The sequence below is a fragment of the Papaver somniferum genome, chromosome 10, assembly GCF_003573695.1.
Source record: "Papaver somniferum cultivar HN1 chromosome 10, ASM357369v1, whole genome shotgun sequence".
Taxonomy (NCBI): domain Eukaryota; kingdom Viridiplantae; phylum Streptophyta; class Magnoliopsida; order Ranunculales; family Papaveraceae; genus Papaver; species Papaver somniferum.
Genome location: NC_039367.1, coordinates 35,261,453 through 35,268,297, shown reverse-complemented (window position 1 = coordinate 35,268,297; position 6,845 = coordinate 35,261,453). Strand labels below are relative to the sequence as shown.

Sequence of the window (6,845 nt, the reverse complement as noted above, 5' to 3'; positions counted from 1 at the left end):
CAAAATCAGCACAGCACAAAAACACTTAATGACTGACTAATGAGCACTAGTATGCTGCTCCCTACCATACCAATCTCCCCAAAAACTTAACTATGAGAATGTAACTCATATTGGCCATTTAGAACTAAACCCTTTGTTTTTTACCATCACTTGGTGAGTGGTGCTGTGTTGTAAATTCTGACAGACTACTCAAGCATCTTCATATTGTGCAGTTTTAGCATTTTTTTTTCCCTTCAAGAAAAAAGTTTTAGCGTTTTGTATTGTGCTTGTGGGTGTGGAGTAGTCTGTCAGAATATGAAGATGCGATTTCTTGTATAGTTTGGGCTTTTCTTTTTGTCTTCTTCAAGTTGCAATGACATGTAGTTACTCAACACACTTTCAAGCCTTTTTTCTTCCTCCAGGATATCCTGATTCCCAATGCCATGTTGTCTCAATTTGGGAGAATGATTTCCTTAAATCAAAAGAAAGTGTTAGGCATGGAAAAAAGTTAAATTTTCCAATAAATGATGAATTAATTGTTTGACTGTTGAGTTAAGCTGCACGTTTTGATTATGAAATTAGATTAGTTTCCATTTGTTATGAAATTCCAACACTACTTGTAATTACTGATTGTGTATGTATTGCAACGCAGCAATACGTTCGTTTCCGGGCAAAATAGTAGCCGCAATTTTGAAGAAAATGCCTAGATTTATAGATGGGGAAGATGGGAAATAGTAACTCCGTCGTAAGGAGAATGCTTGACTGCAATCATCCATCACGCTGCTAGAGGGGATGAGGATGGGACGCATAATTATGATGATGTCATTAAAATGGTGATTCAGAAGTTCCCAGAATGTTGGAAAATAAAACATATGGAAGGCCAGAATTATTTTCACATCGCGGTGAAGAAGAGAATCCTACAGCTACAGACGTGATCTTACGAAGAAATGTATTTAAGCGCGACCAGTGATCAAATTTTTTGGGTAATTTATCTTTTCTTTTTGGACCTGCTAAGAATAATTATCATAAATGAAGGCATCTGTTTTCACTGCGAGAGGGTGCTTAACTATTGTATTTGTATTTAAGAATTCTATCTCATTCATTTTGATATTGATCGACTGTTACAAGCGTGGGTATTTGACCATGATCTATGAAGTCAAACAACGCAATACTTTCTCTGGCAGTTCCTCTTGTTTCTGCAGAATCATCATGTTAATTCATATTCAAACTGAAAAGTACGGTTGATTGATTTCATTAACTGTGATCTTATGAATAATGTAAAGATCAATTCTATATTAGAGAATGTAAGTCAAACTTAGTGAACAATATAATATCACTATTTAGATAATGCAAGTGAACTGTAGGTTACCCGATAGAAATTATATTGAGGCCGCGAAAGCACTGGCTTGTCACTATAAGCATTGAAGAGCTTCCTTTCTGCAGAACTCGGATTGACAACACCAATCATGATTTTCAGTCTTTCTCTAAAAATAATCAAGGACGTCGACTGAAATCCTTTAACTATCCGTCCTGTCTTCAATAATATTCTGTAGCAGAATAAATGGAGCCCAACATTGGTTGGGGGAGAACAGTAAAGAGACAAGGAAAATAATTATCCCAGATTTCTTGCAAACGGAAACTATAAGGCCAAGCATTCTAGCATACACGAACTAAATTGAAAGATAATTTGCAAAAGTAGACAAATATCATCTCAAAATGAAGAAGGTATTAGATTACGGAATTTGGTTGTTCTGAACTGCGAGATCCAATCAAAATGCATAGCAAGTATAAAACCATGAACGAGTATGATTTTCTCAATTCAATTTTTGGTAATACTAAATGTTTGGGTTGTTACACACTCACACCTTGTAATGGATCAATTTGACACCTCCCAGACTAGGGTTGCTAACTTCATACTAGACGGACACACCTACCAACACACAATCTGGCACATACAAATATGAAATCAAAGTACCTGCCAACACCATGTATTTTGTTTACTCATGAGGAGCATTTTCAATACTCAAATGAAAGAATGATCCAACCATACGCATAGCAAGTAAAACACCACTATCAACTATGATTTTTATCTCTTCATACAGTAACATAAACAAAGCAATTTACAAACGAAACACAGATGGACAAATTAACTTCTGCTTGCATAAAAACACACAAAGAAAACGACAACCAACTTCTATTCATGACCAAAAACAATGTAATCAGAGATACCCAAAAAACAAAACCTATGCTGCTGGAACAAACAACAATGGTGAATGACCAAAACATGATTTACTCAAGAACAACACAAATCATTTTACCTTCTTGCTAAATACAGAGATTCTCTCATTTGTCAACAACTCCTAGGACTTCACCAAATCGATTTCATCCCAGATCTCAACATGCTTTAGTGATCTGGAAATCTGCCCAACTGTGGAATAGTACCATAAGCTTCGTGCCGCTCGTAGTAGCTTTATCAACCAGAGTACTAGTCTGCAAAAAAAAAAATTATAGGATTTATCACCACAACTAACTGTAACCAAAACAAGCTCATTGGGTTCTATAATTGTGACCAAGTCCTCCAACTCATCCAAAGGACCAAAGGAGGAATGGAAGAATCATTAGTAGAATTCGACAACATTCGAGCAGGACAAAGAAAGCTTCTTTATAATGTGAGTAATTAGCTTCTCCTCCAACCAAATTACACATCATACATACCCATAGATATCAGAAAAGACGTACATGCAACAATTAGCAGTAAACCACATCAATTACGCAAGTAACTAACTGTTCACACATGTTCTAGCAAGATCATGACTACAAACATATAAAATTACCATAAAAAAGCTAAGACAATTTGTATAAATCAATTAAGAGCAGAATGAATCCCATGCAAAATCAAATAACTAATTATAAAGAGGAATCACCTAATTTGTAATATTCACCATGCTGATCATTCTAAACCATGGTGGCGCTTAGAAAACCATTTCCGATTCCGCTCATACTTCAGATTTTACCCAAAACCAAACAATTTATTTCCTAGAATCACGACTTCTATTCAGTAATTGAACCACATACAACCATGGATGGCCCCTTCGTCAACTTCCATCGAGTTACGGAGGTCAACATTCACCGGTCTGTTGGTGAATGTTGTGCAAGAGGTTATGCTATAGATGTGAAACAGAATCCGGGATTGTGGAGGATCTGTTGCAAACTCTGGTTATCGGAGCATTTAGAAGGAGCCACGGTAAAGAGCTAATGAAAACCCCATTTCCGAGTCCGTCCGTACAGAGATTTTTCCCAGATCTAACCATTTTCTTCTTACAACAACAACAGCTGTTTCCATATCTTGTTTCTTCCTTTTCCTTAATCTACAAATCGTCTTCATTCACTTCACTATGTAGAGAATAAAAGTTTGTGATGAAAGAACCTGGATTTCGTAGTATTTTGTGTAGTATAGGTTTTCACCTTGAAGCGGCCGGTTTTTCTGTGTATAGTTTACCGAGTCCCAAAACTCATTTGGCTTCGGAATTGTGATGGTTTGAGGATTTCAGCCCTTCAGGGTTAGGGTTTCGGGTTTATTACACCCCAATTTTTTCACTTTTTTCTCTTCCTTTTCTTGTCTTTTCACTCTCCTATTTATTGTTTGGACTCTCTTATTTACATTAGAGCACTTCCAATAAACACCAAGATCGTGACGGGATTGTAGAGCACAATGTGTCGGAGTAAAAAATCTTAGATCCTTTAGGAAACATCACGAATTATTTCCTCGAAACCCTCATACGACATCTGTTGGAGAATTGAATTCAACTTTCGTATATGAATGGAAAAGTCATTTGGCTAGTACCTTACTGGATATGGGTGTTAGGTTGTATTAACGGGCTTAATCTTAATATGGCCGAATTAGTTAGGTTAAGCTAGTTTCAATTGGGAAACCAACAGAAGGGATGCAACCCTTAGGAATTCAAGTTGGAATTCGAAAGATACAATCTTTGGGAAATATGTGTCATTCCTAATCTGAAAAAGGAGAGAGAGTGAGCAGAGGCGATTTTCAGGCGACGTTGACTTTAGTCGAACTCTTTTTTCTCGTTTTCTAGGGTTTGTACAGATCCTTCATTTTGGGGGTTTTTCTGACCGGGTTTCTCGGATTAGCTTGAAGATCGATGATGGGTGGTACCTGATTGTTGTTTTTTTCAAAGCTTTTATTTCGATTCTATCTCGAAATGGGGGGATATGGAGTTAACAGTTCTGCTTCAGGTATTCCTAAAACGAGGTATGAAACTAATTTCACTTCTGTTGATCTTTCCTCTCTTCCATCTGCTGGTAAGAAAGGTGATGATCCTTCAATTGATTTATCTGATGATTTAATTGATGGTTGTTTGGGGGAATGGAGGTTTAGCCTATTTGGTAGGATAGATTTTCAGAAACTTAAGTTTGATAATGCAATGAGATGTCTAAAAGAGCAATGGAACCTGAAAGGAAATTGCCACCTGATTCCTTTGGGAAAAGTTTTTTTTGTCATCAAGTTGGATAATGAACATGATAAAAATTATGTATGGCATGAGAAAGATTGGAAGGTTGAGGAACAATATGTCAGGATCAAAGATTGAGAACCAAATTTTAAACCAGAAAACCAACGAACCTCTACTGCATTTGTCTGGGTTCACTTTCCTGGCTTATGTATCGAATTCTGGAATGAGAAGATAGTTCTGGCTATTGCAAAAGGTATAGGAAGACCTGTTTTAGTTGATGATGTGACATTGAAGAAACAATTTGGGTATTATGCAAATGTGTTAGTGGAGGAAGATTTTAATAAGCCTATTCTTGATAAAATTTGGGTTAATTCTAAATTGGGGTGTTTCGATCAAGCAGTGGAAATTCCAAAGGCTCTTAAGTTCTGCAGTTACTGTAGTTTAATTGGCCATATTTTTTCAGAATGCAGGGCAGTAAGAGAGGTAAATAGCAGCGAATCTTAGGAGGTTGCTGAAATCAGTTCTAAAAATTTGGTTACTGCTAAGACCTATAAGCGAAGAAAGAAGAATAACAAAAGTAAAGAGGTTAAAGACCTTGAAGAAGGTGAAATCGAATGGAATGAGACAGCCGAAAATGGTGGTGCTGCTCATATCTCCTCTTAAGAAGCAATAATCATCACAAGCGAAAATTCTGATGCAAAGACTCTGAGTATGAGACAAGAAATGTCAGAGATGCAAGAAAAATCAGTTCAACATGTGATGGAAGGGGCGAGCACTTATTCATCTGACCCATCGGTTCCTCCGGGGTTTGAAACTCACAACAGATTTCAGAGGCTGGAAGAAGATGAGGAAGTGGATACGTCTCAACTACAGTTGGAAGATTCGGAAATTGGTTGCACAGAACCATCTTTGTCTGAGCCTATTTTAAGATCAACTAAAAAATTGAGCTCAAAATCTAAAGCAACAGGTTTATTTCCTAATGGTACTTTAAGTACAAAAAAGAAAAATAACTTTTCAACTAAATTAAGTGATCACAACAAGGTTTCAGCACCTAATCTCAAGGAGTTTGGTTCTCTTATGGGGTTAGACTTCCCCTCTTCAAAGAAAGTTTGTCAACAAATGCTTAACAATCTTCAGAAAAATAATGAAGGTCTGATTATTGAGGGTGCTGAGTCTCCTAATCGAAAGCAGCTGGTGGATTGTTTGATTTGCAAGTTGAAAGTAAAGCGTTGTATTTAGGTACGTCAAGGTGTATCTTCTCTTGTTGATTGATGGTCTTGCGTATTTAGAACTTAGATTTTCTAAGTGTTCTCTTTGTTTTTGGGTCTTTTGCTCAACTTCAGTTGTAATCGCCTTCACACGGCTTGTTTGATTTATATTAATATTTTCTTTCGACCGATCAAAAAAAAACAATCTTTGGGAAATCCTTGAAGCATCATCTTCATTGAAGAGGTACTTGAAGCATCATGATTGTTCATTGAAAGGTATAAATGATTTATATAAATACCCTGCACAATTAGATTAGAATTAATGAGAAAACTAATTATCATTCTACTGCTTTCTAAAATCATCTTTAAGTTTGTGTCAAAGAGAGAGTTCATCACTTTAAGTTTGGTTTGCCGTTTCTCGAAGTTTGGAGTGCTACTACATCGAGAAGATATTCTTTGTATCCTGGGAGACATACATCGACAGTCCGTGAGCACCAGCGCGGGGTGAATATGTCTTAATGCTATAGGATATAATCTTTGTTTGTTTTATTGCAATTTATACAAAAGTTTGACAACAACATACAAAATACATCCCGTAACGTATAAAACTTTTTGACCAATTATTCGCTTTACAACCGATTTGATTTATCGTATTCGTCTTTGTCACAAGGGGTGAATAATGTCACATATATTGTCTAGCGTTTTCTCTTCAGTCTTTGGTGTTCGTCCCAAATATGTTGGCTACGATTCGAAGCTTGTTTGGATGTCCAACTGTGCAAACTAATTGTCTAGCACATCTTTTTCCATAATAATAAACACCAAGATCCTTGACATGACTGTAGAGCACAATATGTTGGAGTGAAAAAATCTTTGAAAGCTTAAAGCATTCTATTGAATTACACCTTGAGTGAGCTACTACTTGGTGGTTCAGTTGAATAGAATCTGATATTGGAGAGCTTCCGTATCCGTGGTAAAAGGAGTTTTTGGGATAACACTGAGCTAGCTGTTATTCTACGGTTGGTGATGAATGGTTCTTATGAACAATAGATAAGTATATTAATACCAAAACCAAAACTCTATTTTGTTATTTACTTTATCTTGCTATTTCAAATAGCGTATGAATTACACAGCTCTCTCTGGGAACGATCTCTTACTACGGCTATATTACCAGTTAATTAGTGGGAAACAT

General features: G+C 36.4%; 1 long non-coding RNA gene across 1 annotated transcript; it reads right to left on the bottom strand.

Moving 5' to 3' along the window:
* Window positions 1-1,115: 1,115 nt before the first annotated feature.
* LOC113317104 lies at window positions 1,116-4,119 on the bottom strand. The gene is made up of 3 exons (XR_003343243.1): window positions 2,904-4,119; window positions 2,298-2,469; window positions 1,116-1,526 (listed from the first exon to the last, which is right to left on the bottom strand). It is a non-coding gene; the product is annotated as an uncharacterized LOC113317104 (long non-coding RNA).
* Between the last annotated feature and the right edge of the window lie 2,726 nt (window positions 4,120-6,845).